Source organism: Mustela lutreola, chromosome 2 (genome assembly GCF_030435805.1).
Source record: "Mustela lutreola isolate mMusLut2 chromosome 2, mMusLut2.pri, whole genome shotgun sequence".
Classification (NCBI taxonomy): Eukaryota; Metazoa; Chordata; class Mammalia; order Carnivora; family Mustelidae; genus Mustela; species Mustela lutreola.
In genome coordinates this window covers 180794041-180813132 of record NC_081291.1, presented here as the reverse complement: position 1 = coordinate 180813132, position 19092 = coordinate 180794041, and the positions used below count along the sequence as shown (strand labels likewise).

The 19092-nt window shown below is 32.6% G+C and overlaps 1 non-coding gene across 1 annotated transcript; it reads right to left on the bottom strand.

Moving 5' to 3' along the window:
* Positions 1-967: 967 nt before the first annotated feature.
* LOC131826101 (U4 spliceosomal RNA) lies at positions 968-1104 on the bottom strand. The gene has a single exon (XR_009351412.1). It is a non-coding gene; the product is annotated as a U4 spliceosomal RNA (small nuclear RNA).
* Positions 1105-19092: the final 17988 nt, after the last annotated feature.

Here is a 19092-nt window from a genome sequence, read left to right as displayed (position 1 = left end):
CAGAACTAGAATAAACAATTCTAAAATTTGTATGGAACTATAGCAGACCCCCCAACAGCCAAAGCAATCTTGAAAAAGAAAGGGAAAGCTGGAGGCATCATAATTCAGATTTCCAGATTCCACAAAGCTGTTGTAATCAAAAAAGTATGGTACTGGCACAAAAATAAACACAGAGATCAATAGAACAGAATAGAAAACTCAGAAATAAACAAATGATGAAATGGCCAATTAATCTTTGACAAAGGAGGCAAGAATATGCAATAAGAGTCTCTTCAACAGATTGTGCTGGGAAAACTGGACAGCTACATGCAAAAGAATGAAGTTGGACCACTTTCTCACACCACACACAAAAATAAACTTAAAACGGTTTAAGGACCTAAATGTGACACCTGAAATCATAGAAATCCTAGGGGACAGCACAGGCAATAATTTCTCTGACATCAGCCATAGCATCATTTTTCTAGATGTCTCCTAAGGCAAACAAAGGAAAGAAAAACAAAAATAAACTATTGGGACTATGGGGCACCTGGGTGGCTCAGTTGGTTAAGTGTCTTGCCTTTGGTTTAGGTCATAATCTCAGGGTCCTGGGATTGAGTCCTGCATTGAGGTCCTTACTCAGTGTGAAGCCTGCTTCTCCCTCTCCCTCTGCAACTCCCACTCCTGCTCATGGTCTCTCTCTCTCTCAAGTAAATAAATAAAATCTTTAAAATAAATAAATAAATAAAAGCTTCTGCAAAGCAAAGGAAACAACAAAACTGAAAGATGACTTACTAAATGGGAGAAGGTATTTGCAAATGACCTATCCAATATAGGGTTAGTATACAAAACACAGAAAGAACTTAAAAAACACACCACCAAAAATAAATAAATAAATAATCCAGTAAAAATGGGCAGAAGACATGAACAGATATTTCTCCAACACACAGGTGGTCAACAGAAATATGAAAAGATGTTCATCATTATTGCTTACCATCAGGGAAATGCAAATCAAAACCACAACTTAAAGCTCACTGATGTTGACTATACTGGATTTTTTTTTTCAATTAGCAATAATTGCGCCTCAGATAAACCTCATTGGCTATGATACTGCCACTGCGCAAAGCTTGGATTTTTTTTTTTTTTTTAAGATTTTATTTATTTATTTGACAGAGAGAGATCACAAGTAGGCAGAGAGGCAGGCAGAGAGAGAGAGAGAGAAGGAAGCAGGCTCCCTGCTGAGCAGAGAGCCCAATGTGGGGCTCGATCCCAAGACCCTGGGATCATGACCCAAGCCGAAAGCAGCGGCTTAACCCACTGAGCCACCCAGGCGCCCCAGCTTGGATTTTTTTTAAGAAAGGATATAGAAAAGCCATAATGAGAAAATAAAGTCCGTAAACTTAAAAAAAAAAAAAAGAAAGAAAGAAAGAAAGAAAGAAAGAAAGAAAGAAAGAAAGAAAGAAAGAAAGAAAGAAAGAAAGAAATATAATAAAGTTAGATGTAAACATTATGGCACACAGAATGGTATGAACACAGATCTAGTCAGTTCTATTATACGTACATATATAGTACATAATTTTCTTTCTTTTTTTTTTTTTTTAAAGATTTTATTTAAAGAGAGAGAGTACACACAAGCAGACAGAGTGGCAGGCAGAGGCAGCGAGAGAAGCAGGCTCCCTGCCTAGCAAGAAGCCCGATGTGGGACTCGATCCCAGGACCCCGGGATCATGACCTGAGCTAATGGCAGCGGCTTAACCAACTGAGCCACCCAGGCGTCGCAATATAGTACATAATTTTCTTAAATACTTAAAATACTTTAGTTCGTCTTTGTATAATAGTAATTAAATTTGTTGATGCTATATGATATCGTAAGTACCACGAACTTTTGAGATACCTATAATTTTCAGGATTTGTATTTTGCAATAATAACAAAAACTAACAACCTCTTCTCTACCTTTGAATCACTGTGACTACACTCACCTCCAAAACACCCAGGCCAATACCAGCAGGAAAAACTGTTAATTCAGCTTTGGCTTTTACATATGCCCATTTTAAATATTTTCTGGTCTTAGTAATAAAATTTCTAAATTCTGATATTCACAAAAAATCCAAAACTTAATTTCTCAATTCGTATATTTGTTTCACAGTTGTTTTAAGTCAGGTTCCCTAGAGGCGACCTGAGACAAAAATGTGTGTGGGGGTCATTTGCTAAGAAAGTGCTTCTGAGAGGCTGTAGTCAGGGGAAGGGGGAAGGAGGAAGGAGGACTTGGAAGCAGTGGCAACCATGCACAGACTCCAACACCCGGGCTCCTCCGCAAGGTAAGTTTTGCCTCAGAGTTTGTTCGGCCCTAACACGAAGGACTCAGGCTCTAGAGCAACTTACCTCCCAGACTCTTCCAGCTACCTGCTGCCCAGAAGAGGAATAGTAGGAGAGACCCTTGGTCAGAAAAGCACACAGAAGATGACCCGGAAATGGTGGGAGAATCCTGGTGGATATGGGCGGAGCACGGCCAGTGTCCCACGCAGTGAATTTTAAAAATCTCCATCTCCCTTTGCTAAATGAGGACTTGAAATGGATGAGCTAGATGGCCAAGTCAAATTTAGTAATAAAAATGTGATAAAGTTAATACAATACATTTTATTTTTAAATATTCAGTTAAAAGAAACAAAATTTAATCAACTGATAAAACATGGGCTAATATTAACTTGAATTTAAGTGAATGAATTTTATATACATACACGTTTAATTATTTAAATGATAACATTCTAATAATGTGTGTACATACTTTTCTTTTAAAGTGGTTAATAATTGTTACTAAAGAAGATATTCATTTCTGTTACATCATTTTAATTGGTTTTCATTCTTTTTCTCTATCTTCCCCTTCTTCCCTTTTTCTTATTCCCTAATCCTTCTTTTCTTCATTCTCCTTTTACTTTAATCTTTTATTCTACACAAAATCACTAAATTATTACTATTAGTACTACTACTACTTCCACAATCACCATCACCAAAATCATCACATAAAATTAGTTTGACACTTAATAAAGAATCATCAGGCGTTACTTAAAAGTATTGCCACTATATCTCATTTTTTGCTTTGTTCTTAAAATAGAGTTCAACAGCAATTACTGTTTATTTCTAAACACATCACGTATGCATGCACACACACAAACAATACTAAGAACTATGATGTAATTATTGCTAATGTGAATCTGTCCTTACATATCTGTGAAACCAAACTTGGGGTTAATAGATATAGAAGCATAGGGGGAATGTGGGTGAAGTTACCTTTTAAAATATATTTAATAATATGGATCAATAGAATCTAAGAGATCTGGAACATTCAGGGTTTCTTAGGGAGATTTGCCTTAGGCATGTCTCAGACTAATTTTGGTAGAGATATATTTTAATCACGTACACATGCCTGCATTGAGGTATTGGCTCAAACGCTTTGGAAAATAAGGCACTAAATAAATAACTACAAAAAATAGCAAAAAATCAATATCAGAACGAAAACATTGCTTTTTAAAATATGAGTAAATGTACCAGCAGCTTGAAGGTTTATATATGAAGTGTTGGTTGGTCATAAATTGAGGAAACCCAAACTCTGATATTAATTGCTATAGACTTATTGATTACGTAAGAGCAGGTCAAGTCCTACATTTATAAATTCCTCCTTTGCCTTTTATAATTAGCTCATCCGGAGAACTTCAACAGATTGTTATCAATTTCAATAGTAAGAGAGATATTGGGGAAGTTGTAAAAGCTTGGCTTTCTAACTGTGGCTGAATATTTTAATGCTATGAAGTGGTTACCATAATAATTATGAAATTTATTTTATTTCTCATTTAAAAAATATTTTGGCACTTTTATAATGTTCCTTTACGTAGCTACAGTTTTATTTGGTTTTGGCAGTGTAATGTGTTAAAGGATCTGTCAATCAAAATGATAATGACAAGAAAAACAAACATCTTTGATGTATGCCAAAAATATCTGATAATTTTATATGTAGAAAATAAGTTGCTTATCTTCAGTTACAGTATTTTTCCTTAGAGTTAATTCACTGAAAATGAAATAAGCTAATGGTTCAAAATATAATTTGAGAAGTAATGAAGTTTGTCTGGATTTACTTTTTATTTAAGCCATGGCTAATTAGATTCAAAACAAAATATATACTTTATATACATCTGGTTTTGAATTTATAATACACAGATTTCTTTTTTTTTTTTTTAAGATTTTATTTATTTATTTGATCGAGAAAAAGAGACTGTGAGAGCAAGAACACAAGGATGGGGAGGGGAGAGGGAAGCAGGCTTCCCGCCAAGCAGTGAACCCAACGTGGGGCTCTATCCCAGGACCCTGGGATCATGACCTGAGCCGAAGGCAGATGTTTAGTAACTGAGCCACCCAGTCTCCCCAATACAAAGATTTCTTATCAAATTTCCAGATGGAAAATTTATTTTTCATGCATGAATGAGAATCCCAACTTAAAAACATCAAATAATTGACCTAGGACCATTTTTAAAATCAGATAATTGGCTTGCACTTATTTTGGGCTGTATACTGAACCAAGATGCATCTCTTCAATTTATAGAGAAATGGAAGGCACAGTTGTATCTTGTAGATACAGTAGGCTTTTAACTATTGTTTTATTAAGGGTGGACTGTTTCTTCTTATTTTTCCATTTTATTTAAAACTTCAAAACAATTTGAACAGTGACAAAACCATATCAATTTGCAATCTAAAAGCCCTTACCCAGCTGCCTTCTGAGACATATTTTAACATCCCAGCAGTAGAGAGAGCTTATTGTATAATTTGTGGCTACCCATAAACACAAAATTAGAGAGACGTTTAATGGTCCACATTTGCCCCACCAGTGTAGGAGAGTTAAGTATTTTAATGACAACCATCTGATTTATTTTAAGAGTGAATAAAAAATACATATAGTAAGAAAAAAACTAGTATTATATACCTGTTTATCCTTTTCTGACTACACGTAGACCTCATTTGCTCAGAAGAGGGACCAAATTTGAGGGAGCATGATATTTAATGAAGGAGAACTACTTAACTCAAAGGTAGGAGACAATTATGTTCATATGCAGTTTAAAAACACAGAAGGCGGACTTATAAACAGACTCCTTCACTACCTCTATGATTCTGTTGACCAGAACAGAATATTAAACACAAGAACTACTCAATAAACATCTGTTAACTGAATGCCTGATAACAGAGGAGACTAAGATATGAACAACAGAGATGAAGGAAGCAAACACTACTTCTTGGTTGAATGGTGGTGTTAAAACTTTTTAGCTTCATTTAACTTCAACAAATTAAATAATATGGGCTTCATTTTCTTCACTGGTAAGATGGGGTGAGGATGTCTACTAGGGGAAAGTTGTGATATTAATTGACACAGAACACAGAATACTTAGCAGAGTAGTTACTAAGTAATAGTTCTCTTCCTTATTAGGGTCTCAATTAAAAAAACAAAAACAAAAACAAAAAACCTTTTCTTCTTTGTTAGTATGCTTTTGTAAGCATTTTGAAATCTCTATAAAATGGTAGAAATATAGGATGCTCTGAAGTGCTCTAAGGTGTTTTAAAATACAATATAGAATATTGGATGTTCTCAACAAATCTATTTGATTTTTTGAGGATTATTCTATTTTTTTTTAGTTTGCTTTCTCTGATTTACTGAGAAAAAAGACAAACATCTTATAAAAGGGAATTCCTTATGCCTTAGCATTTAAAAAGAGGAGCTATACTATGTCATAAATTTGATCATACTTCTGTCATCAATCACTTTTTAAAAGAAAAAAAGTAAAGTAATTCCATTGAGAAATTTTTCTCATTGTTCTCAAACTAGCATTCTTTGTATCCAAGTTCCTTACTAGGAAATAAAGTAAATGTTCATTTTTTTTCTGAAGCCAGGTAACACAGATTTTCTCTCTTTTATTTTACTTAATCTGAAACATTATTTAATTGATTTGGGGGGAAAAGTATGTGTACAATTATAACTGTGACAATGAGAAAATATATATATATATTACTGAAAATATTTCTGGTGCAGTAGATAATGGACAGATCAACTGTATAAGTGATTTTTTCCAATGTAGACTATAACAGAGCTTTTAAATAGAAACAACCATATATGGTAGACATCCTTTCAGTTTTTATTCAATCATCATTTCCAGAGGAAATGCATTTTCTAGAGTTGTCAGGACTCTTATAAAGCCCAGACAGAAAGAATATAAATACCTATGAGGAAACTGTTCAATCAGAGGAGGGCAGACCATTGTAAAGAACTAGAAAACAAAAGAAAAAAGAGACAAGTTTAGAAACATATATTCATGGAAATATATTTTAAATTTTAGACACAATTACCTGAAATAGTCCTTTTTAGGTCCAAAAATTATTGCCATAATAGAAAAAAGACAGTGATCCAAAACATTACTTCATGTGGGTGTCAGTGGGTTAATGGCCCCTATTAACTATAACTTTAGATCTTTAGGTTCAAAATTCCGGTTTGTCAGTCAGATGAAGGTTTTACTGAGTTGAAGTATGTAAGAGCACAGGAGGGATATGAGAATCATTTCCACATATTCACTTTTTGAGGCTCAAAAATCACTTCCTTCTGAAAAGGGGAAGTAAAGACTAATTTGATGCATTCCACCCACAGTAATTCATTCCTTGAATCATTAATTCATTCAAAACGTATTTTTCAAGCACTATATTAATAAGCAGAGGAAGTTTAGTACTAAGCAAAAGAAATCTTGTCCCTCATGGAAGTTACTAAAAAAATGAAAACACAAAACATGTAACACATTAAACAAAGTTATTCCAAGTGTGTTTTGTATTTTTAAAAGAAACATGTAATGTGCTGTCAGACTCATATTTGCATAGGAATGCAACTTTAAGTAAAACATACAGGAAAGTCTCTAAGGGAAGGTGATATTTAAGTAAATCCTTAGGAACAAGTAGGAGTTTTTCAGAAAAGCAAGAGTATTGTTAAAAGTGCTAGGGAAGGAATGAACGGGTAGGACTTTTCACTCTTTCCCCCACTTCATGTGTTGGAAGCTGAGTTAATCATAATCTTTCAGTTTATGGCACATTATTAATACTGATCCTCCAAAAGCCCCTCTCTTGTTTTATTGATTCTTTACTTGGATTCCCAAGTCCAAAACTCCAGATTGTATGAAAATGTTCTAATGGGCTTAATGTTTTTTTGTTTGTTTGTATTTAAAAATATTTATTGACATTTTGTAAGCACATCTTCTCATTTACATAATCATATTTTATTTTGTATTACATACACCAGCATATCATTCTTTTACTTTTTATTCCCACTTTGCACTTTATGTTATGATCTATATTCCTTCATGAAATTGTAGTCTGATAGTCCTAATTTCCACATAGAACTTAATGGTAACCTCTGTATTTTGCTTTTCCTTCTTCCAGCGATATCTTGATTATCTTTAATACTATGATGAAGTTCTCTCATCTCTCCCTTATTTTCTATGTTGCATAACAGATTGCCTTACAAGCATGACAGCAACACAAATTTATCCTCTTACTTTCTGTAGGCTTTGCAAGGCTGGATTTTCTCCTCAAGGTCTCTCTGGGCTAAGGTCAAAATGTGGGCAAGGGTTGCATTTCTCTGGGACTCTGGGTTCTTTTTCCTCACTGGATTCTTTCCTCACTGGTTGTTGGCAAAATTCATTTCTGTGCGGTTTTAGAGCTGCAATCCACAGCTTCTTGCAGACTCTCAACCAGAATCCTGAAGGCAGTTCCTCGAGGCTGCCTCTAACAGTTTATAATACCTGTGTTTGCTTTCTTTCAGGACAGCTGAAGAGACTCTCTGACTTCTTTTTTGACCAATTGGAAATAACTCTGTTTTAGAAGGCTCAGATGAATAGGTCCAACCCACCCAGATTATTTAAGATCAACCTTGCCAAAAGCATAACATAATCAAAGTAGTGACTCCATCTAATTCACAGGTTTTGGGATTATGCAGGCATACACATTAGGGGAGAGGTGAAAATTCCTGAGGATCATTTTAGAATACTGCCTATCACTGATCATATGTAAGAGTTCTTTTGTATACATGGCTAAGGAGAAACTTCAGGGCCAAATGGTATGTGAATTCCAGATTTGCTGAAGAGTTGCTTGGCTGGTGTGAGGATAGTCGTTGTGACTAGAGCGTAACGACCGAACAGGGAGCATAAAAGTTCAGGCTGGAGAGGAAGTAAGGGAACAACTTCCCTGGAACACTTTACAACTATCTTAAAGACTTCAGTAACTACTTCTTTTTTAAAAAAGTACTTAATAAAAAATTAAAAAAAGATAAAATTCATCAAGAAACAAAAATGAAAATAAATAAATTAATTTAAAAGTACTTAAAATGTATTTCTTAATTCATTTTATAACTCATGCATTTATTCATTCATTTTACCATCAGGCTTTTGGTAAATATAGAGAATGAAGGCAAATAATGTTGATTTTTTTTCCCCCAGTGCCTAGTCATTTCTTTGCAATTTAATATTGGCAGGTGCAGTGAATGCCATATTTAATTACCTTTCTTTGTCCTTCCTTATTTCTCTTTTTCCCCATAAACTCCTAAAAAAAAAAAAAAGAAAGTAAAAACATCTTTTCATTGACTCTACTAAAATTCATATGTCTCTTCCTTTTCTCTACCCAGTTATTTTCCTGTCCTTCTTTGTATCTTCATAATATTTAGCTAAGAATGATTGAAAGGTGGTGTAAGAAAATCTAATTTTTAGGTTGACTTTAGCTACAAATTCTGTGACATAAGGAACAACAGGCAAGAAAGGATATATTCAATTACTTATGAATATCTAGATCAGGAGTTCACTCATGAGTTTTTATTTGTGTGTGTATTTTGCTGTGTTTTGTCTTTTATTAAGGACGTGGAAAATGAGACAGATGTGTAGTTTAATTTGTAAACAGTTTAGAATAACAACACTAGTTACTGAAAAGTTTCTAAAATTCTCAAGAAAACCAAAGTAAATGTTGCCCACCAAAGTATGTTTAATCAAAGAATATTGCAGAGAGAAATATATTTCATACTTGCTAAATGTTTATATAGTAGTCTACACACAAGTCGGTATTGAAACGTATTAATACTCACTTCCAAATTAATTTATTCTCTGCTTCTTTTGGTTTTGCACAATGAAAGAGTATTTGAAAAGAAACTTCCCTTTATTCCCATACTGATTCCATGTTCCTTTAGTAGCTCTTCCCATGGTCATCATGTATCAAGTCCTTAGCTGTGCACTGAGATAAGTGACATATTAGTAACATCTTCTTCACTGACAAACTATTATTCTGGTATCAGGCTCCTTGTTTCCCAAGCACATGATAATCGGAGCTTTTTGTCTTCATTTTCCCCAGGCTTTTGATATAACTAATTGGTTTTAATATCTTAGAATCGGTGCCAGTATTATGTAATGTATGTTAATATATTAATATATATTGTAATAATGTTCAATCTATACATTTCTACATAATTTTGTGTAATTCCTTGAAATCATGAAGCACTTACATAATTTTTATTACAATATTTTAATCAGAAACTCCTGTCTTTAATTATGAGACTTTTATGACAAAAGGTCCTCAGTTTAATGTACTGCTATATTATCCTTCAGTAAATTATCCACTGATAAAAATTTTTAGTGGAAAATATCTTGGAGAAATCATATTATCTTTTGGGGGGTCATTATCTTATTTCTAGCCCCATTTATGGGGTTAATAACCAGTTGGATTTTTTCAGATGATAATTTCTTGTAGTAGTCATTCAGAATTTGCTGAATTTGCTTTTTGGGTTTATAAATATTTTATAAATGGCGGCACCAGTGAGTCTGATTATAATGGACACCAAAAGATATGAAAAAGCAAGTCATATCCTTCTGAATAAAATATATCCCCTTTTAAATATCACAAATGACATTATTTCAATCAAGAAAATTGTGATCTTATTGGAATAATACTCAGCATGTCTAGGCAAATGATTGAAAACTTGATAATATTTCAAGTAAAATCATGATAGTCCAGGTAGTTTCTGGAATGCTTTTGATTAGTTCCAGTCTTTTGGGAAATAAAGATTCCTGTAAGATTTCAAAATTTTTCTTATCAATATTTCTATTTAGAAATGAGGAATAAAATACATATTTTCAGAGAGTAACAAAATATGAATAGAGAGAAGTGATACTTACTTTTATGAAAATATGGTTTTGTGTATTGGGCTCCATTCAAATGCCTATATTCTGAAAAATAAGCACTATGTAAATCTATTCTAATTTAGCATGTAGCTGACATTTAACTTATTATTGGAATTTCAAAACTTTCATGGCTTTCTTATATAAATCTTGATTCTATGCTTTTCCCATTAGTCATGATATATGATTAAGTAGATTAAAAGTCTTATCTAAGAATATAATTGCAATTTCAAAATCATGAGCGAAAATTAGATTCAGTTGTAAAGAGTCAGAGATATAGTAGATAGTGGTGATGTCAAAAGCACCAATGAAGCATTATGTATTATAATGGTTTCTGGGCTACAGAAATAAAGAATCCTAGATTTAAATAATAGTTATATGCAACACTATACATATAGTCTTATATGCAATACCATACATTTTATGGCTTATGCTTACAGGAATATTTATAATAAAATGATGTATCTAAATGTTCCCAAACACAATTTCTTTACCTAAATTGTCAATAAGCCCTTCAGACATGGGAATAGTGTGAGGTAACCTTTGGATGAATCATAGAAACATTTTTACATGATCATACACACTTATTTATCTATTTGGGTAAGACCCATAGGGACTTAATCAGGTTGATGTAGGAACAGCAGATACCTAAGTTCAGCTTTTGTCTACAAGTTCATACAGAATACAAATACAAGATACTCCATTAAAACTGAGAGCTTTTTTCATTAGAAACTTGCTCATGAATTTTAAGTCAGATCTACATCCCTGGGAATTCTGAGCTGAAAAGTTTCATAAAGATTCTCTAATCTCATGTCATCTTTTCACAGATAAAAAATTAATATTTAGAGAGTTTAAGACTCATCAAAATTTATGCATGATGACTCATCAAGTGGGTGTGATGGGACTTATATAGCTAATGAAACTACAAAGCACTCCCAGAATCTGGATTTCTCCATTCCCTGTATATGAATCTTACTATGACACAATATTGATCAAAATTTTAATATTGCATGGGTTTTAAAACCCATGGGTTTTATCACCTCCTGAGACTGTGATTAATAAAGATATAATGGATACTTTTTATTCTTTTGTTATTTTTTCAACATTACCGGGTATTAACTATGGAGCTGGAGGAAATACTGATATGAAAAGAGTAGGGTTGTTTTACTGTTTTCCAGGACGTAATAGCCAGTATATAATATGGACTACAGATATGCTTTTCAGTGAATTACTTTGTTTTAGGCTATAAAAAACAGAATTTGCAAAAAAAAAAAAAAAAAGTAAGAATTCACTTGGATATTAGGTTATACTAGATGATTTCTAAACTTCTTCCCCAAACATAGTATTGAATTATGATTTCATCAGTGTATTTACTTAACATTGATATGCAAGATCTTTCTTTTAATATACGCTTGTAAAACTAATTCATTTTCCATTCTACTGCATATTGCTATGAAACAGTAACTGTTCCTTACCTGACATAGTTTGTAGACAAATTGTAGCAAATTCCCAAATTGTAGCAAATAATTAACTATAGGCCTTTTTACCTTTATGTTCAAGTCTATTTATATATTGAAAATATAAATAAGTATAGCATAAATATATAACTATATAAAAGTGTATATATGCATATAAGTATATAAATATGTAATAGAATTATAGAAACCCACTTATTATACTTCTGATTTAGTAAGTGTTAATTAGCAGTAAGTATGACATATGCCTAACACAAATTAATCATAAAACCTTTTCTGAGCAAAGGTTTCTTCTTTTCTCTAGCACAAATCTTCAAACTGTATAAATATTACATCTTACCTACTGGACATTCCATCACACTTACTGTTTAAAATAAAGATTTAACTGAGATTTAATTGGACACTTACAGAGTGTTATTGCTAATTGAAAATGGTACTTAAAGCATTAAAGTTGAAGGACTGGTGATTTCTCTGATTAAATCTATTTCTGTGTGGACATAAGATCATCTTATAACTGTCTTATGTATTCAACATCAAGTTATCCCTCAGTTACATGAAAGCACCTATGTAACCATAATAGTTTTATATTAAGATTCATATTTCCATCTTTATTGTGAGAAAACGATTTTCATTTAATCTTTAACTCCTAAGAACGTCAAGATGCATTTTAGTACTGTCTTCTTGAATATTTTATGTTTATAATAATAAGACCACTTAATGATAGTGTTATCTCTAGTTTACAGAGACAACAAATAATGTAGTACAAAGAACTTTCAATAAGGGGTTAGGATATTTTCTTCTAGCATTTTTCATTACAGGTAACCAGGGACAAGGAAAGTAGTTTCTTTCAGTCTAGTACAGGAGTCACAGAGTATAGCCTACAAGACAAATTCAGCCTGCTTCATTTTTTTCTGCAGTCAGAGAATTTACAAGATTTTGAATTTTTTAAAATATAGTATTTTTTTTCCATTTATAAATTGTTTTTATTTTTAAAATTTTGTTTTATTTTTATTCTTTATTTTTTACACCCACATGGAGATATTGTGCTCATATTTAATTCAAAGTCACACTGGGCTTTTTTATTTTTAAGTTTTCATTTGAATTCCAGTTAGTTAACATACAATAGAGTATTAATTTCAGGTGTGTAATTTGGTGATTCAACACTTCCATACAATAGCCTGTGCTCAACACAGGTGTCCTCCTTAATCCTCATCACCTATTTAACCCATCCTCCTGCCTCCCCTCTGGTACCCAAAAGTGTATTCTCAACTCTCAACTCTTAAAAATTCATTTATTGGTTTGTCTCCTTCTCTCTCTCTCTCTTTTTTTTTTTTTTTTCCATTTGCTCATTTACTCTGTTTCTTAAATTCCACATATGAGTAAAAATCATATGGTGTTTGTCTTTTATTGACTGGCTTATTTTGCATAGCATAATGCTCTCTAGCTCCGTATCTGTCTTTGCAAATGGCAAGATTTCATTCTTCTTTATGGTTGAGTAATATTCCATTGTTTATATATACAATAGTTTTCTTATCAATTCATCAGTCAATGGACAATTGGGGTGTTTCCATAATTTGGTTACTAAAGATAATGCTGCTATAAACATTGCATTATATTCTTTGGGTAAATACCCAGTACTGCAATTGCTAGATCATAGGATAGTTCTATTTTTAGCTTTTTCTTAAAAGGTTTTATTTATTTATTTATTTATTTGAGAGTGAGAGAGAGGAAGAGAGAGAGAGAGGACATGAATAGTGTGGAGGGGCAGAGAGAGAGGGAGAAATAGACTCTCACTGAGCCAAGATCCCAATGCAGAGCTCTATCCCAGGACCCTGAGATCACAACCTGAACTGAAGGCAAATGCTTAACCAACATACCCTCCTAAGTGCCCCTATTTTTAACTTTTTGAGGAATCTCCATACTATTTCCCAGAGTGACTGCACCAGTTTGCATTCCTGCCAACAGTGCAGTGTATCCCCTTTCTCCCCATCCTTGCCAACATCTGTTTCTTGCATTGTTAATTTTAGCCATTCTGACAGGTGTGAGGTGATATTTAATTAGTATTTTCCTGATGATGAGTGATGTTGACCATCTTTTCATGTGTCTGTTGGCCATCTGTATGTATTCTTTGGAAAAATGTTTGTTCATGTCTTCTGTCCATTTTTTAATTGGATTATTCATTTTGGGGGGACTTGAGTTTTATAAGTTCTTCATATATTTTAGATATGAACCCTTTATCAGATACGTCATTTACAAATATCTTCTCCCATTCCATAGGCTGTCTGTTGATTGCTTCCTTCACTGTGAAGGAGCTTTTCATTTTGATATGTTCCCAATAGTTTATTTTTGCTTTTGTTTCCCTTGCCTCAGGAGACATATCTAGAAAGACGTTGTTATGGCCAATGTCAACAAAGTTATTGCCTGTGTCCTCCTCTGGGATGTTAATGGTTTTCTCTCACATTTAGGTCTTTAATCCATTTAGAGTTTATTTTTATGTATAGTGTAAGAAAATGGTCCGGTTTTGTTCTTCTGCATGTTGCTGTGCAGTTTTTCCAACCCCATTTGTTGAAGAGACTATCTTTTTTTCCATTAGATATTCTTTCCTGCTTGTTGAAAATTAATTGGCTATATAGTTATGCGTTCATGTTTGGATTTTCTATTCTGTTCTATTGACCTGTGTATCTATTTTTGTGCTAGTACCATACTGTTTTGATCACTACAGCTTTGTACTATAATTTGAAGTCTGGAATTGTGATACCTCCCAGCTTTTCTTTTCTTTTTCAAGGTTTCTTTGGCTTTTTGGGGTCTTTTGTGGTTCCATACACATTATAAGACTTGTTTGTTCTAGCTCTGTCAAAAATGCTACTGGTAGTTTGATAAGGATTGCATTAAATGTTTAGATTGCTTTTATTAATATAGACATTTAAACAATATTTGTTCTTCCAATCCATCAGCATGGGATGTTTTTCCACTTCTTTGTGTTGTCTTCAATTTCTCTCATCATTATTTATAGTTTACAGAGTACAGGTCTTTCACTTCTTGGGCTAGGTTTATTCTTAGGTATCTTATGGTTTTTGGTGCAACTTAAATGGAATTGATTCCTTGATTTCTCTTTCTGCTACTTCATTGTTGGTGTATAGAAATGCCACAGATTTCTGTACATTGATTTTGTATTGTGTGACTTTACCAAATTTATTGGATTTCCAACTCTATGTTAAATCAGTGGTGAAACTGAGCATCCATGTCTTATTCCCCATGTCTTGACCATAGGGAAAAAGCTCTCATTTTTTCCCCATTTAGGATGATATTAGCTGTGAGTTTTTCATAAATGGTCTTTATTATATTGAGGTGTATTCCCTATAATTCTTCCTTTGTTGCAGGTTTTCGTCATGAATGGATGCCCTGCTTTGTTAAATGTTTTTTTCTGCACGTATTGAAAAGATCTTAGGGTTCATATAATTTTCTGTATTAATGTGGTAGGTCACATTAATTGATTTGCAAATACTGAACCATTTGATCATGGTGAATGATTCTTTAAATATACTGTTAAAGTAAATTTGCTACTATTTTATTGGAAATTTTTGCATCCATGTTTATCAGGGATATTGGCCTGTAGTTCTCTTTTATACTCTATACCAAAACCAGATAAAGTCTGGTTTTACTCTATACCAAAACCAGATAAAGACTTTCTCTGGTTTTGGTATAGAGTAATATTGGCCTCATAGAATGTATTTGGAAGTTTTCCTTCCTTTTCTATTCCTTGGAATAGTTTAAGAAGAACAGGTATTAACTCTTCCTTTAAGAAAACATTTAATGTTTGGTAAAATTCACCTTTGAAGCCATCTGGCCCTAGACTTTTGTTTTTGGGGTTTTTAAAAAATTACTGATTTAATTTCTTGGCTGGTTATTCATCTGTTCAAGGTTTTTATTTCTTCCTGTTTCAGTTTTGATAGTTTATGTTTCTAAGAATTTATCTATTTCTTCCAGGTTGTCCACTTTGTTGGCATATAGTTTTTCATGGTATTCTCTTACAATTGTTTGTATTTCTTGGTGATAGTTGTTACTTCTCCTCTCTCATTTGTGAGAGCAGAAATTAATGATATAGAAACTTAAATAACACAATAGAACAGATCAATGAAACCAGGAGCTAGCTCTTTGAAAAAGTTAATAAAGCTGATAAACTCCTAGCCAGACTTACCAAATACCCTGATGTTAACTAAAATATAGCACAGCCACTCACAAAAAGAAAGCAAAAACAAACAAAATTAAGCAAAAATTTACTTAATTTTCTGGTGTCCCTAAGTTTCCTCGCCTCCATGTTTTTGTTTTTGTTTTTCTTGCTCTTTTCATAATACTGAATGTCCTTCTTATGGTCTCCAAATGTACAAAAGTCATTGGCTCATCATCTTTCCAGTCTGACTAAAATGTCCCTTCTTTTTCTGTTAATGTTTTACTTTTTACCTATATGGGATAAAGTCTTTCTTTTCTCCATTCCTTTCCATTCTAACATATATCAATTTCTATCTAATCTGGCAAGGGTTTGTGTTTGGATCTTATTTATTCTAATAGAAAAAACATATTGGAGAAAAACATTTAGGCAGCAGCACTTGGCACACTAGCAAGCATGCTAAATACATGGGTATGGCAAATTATGATTATTTGTTAAATGAACAAAAATTTATAGCAATTTGATGAGGATTATCATATTATCACATAAATACAACTCAACTGGTATTTACTGTTATATTTTACAGATAAATTATGTTAATGAGTGTTCATTTGATTTTGTGATCCTGATTTTATTCACTGTGTGACCACACACACACACATACCCGTATGATGTATTTTCTTCATCTTTGATTCCATATTTGTATTTCACTACTTGGGTGGTACTTTCATAATCTGCATACACAGCTGAAATAAGTTGCACTAACAAACTATGTAAAGGCTGCTGCTTGTACTTTCTCCATTCTGGGTATTGAGGTCTTTATTAGAATATATGGTTTTCTTGAACTAGCTGATATCCTTAACCATCATTCAAAAGGTTTTTGATTTGGGGATTTACGCATATCTCAAAATGGATTGTTGAAAAAGACTAAAAACATTCTGGTAGTGAGAAATAATATTTCATATTAAAGAATTAAAAAAATATATATTGAGTTCTGATATCAATATCTATTTTCAGTATGCCATTATTATTGAAGACCCTTGATCTAACCTGTGCTCTGTCTGTTTAAAAACTTACTCAGAACAGTTTTAAGTTACTGAATATTTAATACAGATTCATATAGAATTCTCTTTTATTCCTATATATATTATTTTTATATTTGGTCTCCTTTATTAAAATGATTCTGATTTTGTAGCTCTGTTCCCTTACCTTATAGATTTTATTTCTGTATGTCCTTTATTTTCTGTCTTCTTTTATACACATATTCTTCTGTGTGTTGTAGGAACTGGGAGTGACTTTTTAAATATTGTTTGGCTGGAAGAGTAACTTTATATTTTGATTACAAGTGAAAACTGATTTATTACTTGCTACACCATGTCGATATTCATGTGACACCACAAAATATCCAAACAGGTAATTGATTAATGGTATTATCAATTAATGATAATCAATCATGATTTTATACAAAAGGTCAATATAAATCATAATGTCATATTGGGAATTAGAGCCTCAACATATGAAATTGGGGAGACATAAACATTCAGTTCGTAACAATATCATTTAAGCAAACATATAAGAAAGGGAATTGCGCTCAACCCTGAAAGCTGCCAGCTGATTTGGGACTAAAGGAAGCCATGGTATTCTCCTGCTGAGCATAAAAAAACTTCACAGAGCATCAGATAAAAACACAAGATTGTTGTATAAGCATGTCCATTTACATATAAAAACAAAAGCCCTTTGCAAACCGTACATATGATGAAAAAACTTATTTTTCCTGCTAATTTGTCTGTTACATCTTTAGTGACTGCAGCGTTAACCTGGCTCCATTTTGCCCATCCACTGAATGAAACTAAAGTAGCTGATGATATACTTATTCTTACTTTCTGAAAGCATCAAATTCAGAAAACAAAAAGCAAAAACAAACAAACAAAAAAATCACTTTCTTGAACCATCTCCAAAATCCCCCTATCATAGGCCCAAATCATGTAAAAAGCAGCATGGGAGCCTCTCACTGATATTCCTCCCTCTTCCCCACAGCTTTCCTTCTCATTGGAGAAAGTGATCAACCCAACAGTGTTTGGCTAACTGCGTGACACTAGCGGTCTTTACCTGATGGACACAACACTGATAAGTAAATAATTTATTATACATAATTATACCATATTATGTTAAATTTAGTCCAATATAAAAATAAAGCATTCTTAAGCTTTTTGCATATTGATGTTATGTGACCACAGAATTAAAAGGTCTGGAGTAGCTCATGTAAAGTGAAACAGCTTTGGACCATTAGGAAATACACTGCCTCATTTTTTTTTTTTTTAAGTTTACCCTGAAAAAAAAAAAAATGTTCATTTTAAAAAAATGAATTGTCTCTTTTATTATGATATAAGGCCTTGTAAATAATGAACCATATACATAACCCCCACTTTTAAGAATCTATAAAATAAAATGTCATAATTCAATAATATATTGCATCCAAAGCTATTTGAAATATATTGTTCTGTGAAAAATATTTTCTTTTTAAAATTCTAGTAGCTAAGACATTAAACTGACACAAAAAAATAGCTTATTTGTCTCAAGTGTCCAAATGAACTATAAAGAAAATCAATTTTGGCTAAACAAAAAACAGATGGTAAATAATGTGATTACATTAAAACAACTATGATGGTAGTCACCACATAAAAATAAGCACTGGGCTTCATTTTCTCAAGTATGAATGCTGTAGACTGGAGAAAAGAATTATCACAAGGGAATGAGAGTAAGTCTCATGTAATTTCCTTTTATTACCCTCAGAGAAACCAGCATTATCATTATCATAAGCAGATGAGTAAAATAGAGCTCTACAATAAGTCATAATAGAAGAAGATCATTTAGAGAAAGCAGTAACATTGTCATTTTCTTTGAAATCCTTGAATGTGAATGAAAACAAAGGAGGTCTAATGAATATTTTAAATGAATAGCTTATTTAGTTACCTGAACACAAAAGCTCTATTAACCAATGGCTTAATTGACTGTGTGTGAGTGTGTGTTTTTTAACAGCCCTGCTTATTGCTATACTGCTGCAAGCATTCTTCTGCAGAGTTTAAGTTGTATTCCTGATAGTCTTTTGATTTGATTCAAGCTCACAAATGTCTCACAACACTGAACAGAAAAATAACTATTTCTCAGTGGAACAAAATGAATGCAAGACAAAATATTGCCACAATGTTTATTATAATGTGTTTTTCTATATTCTCA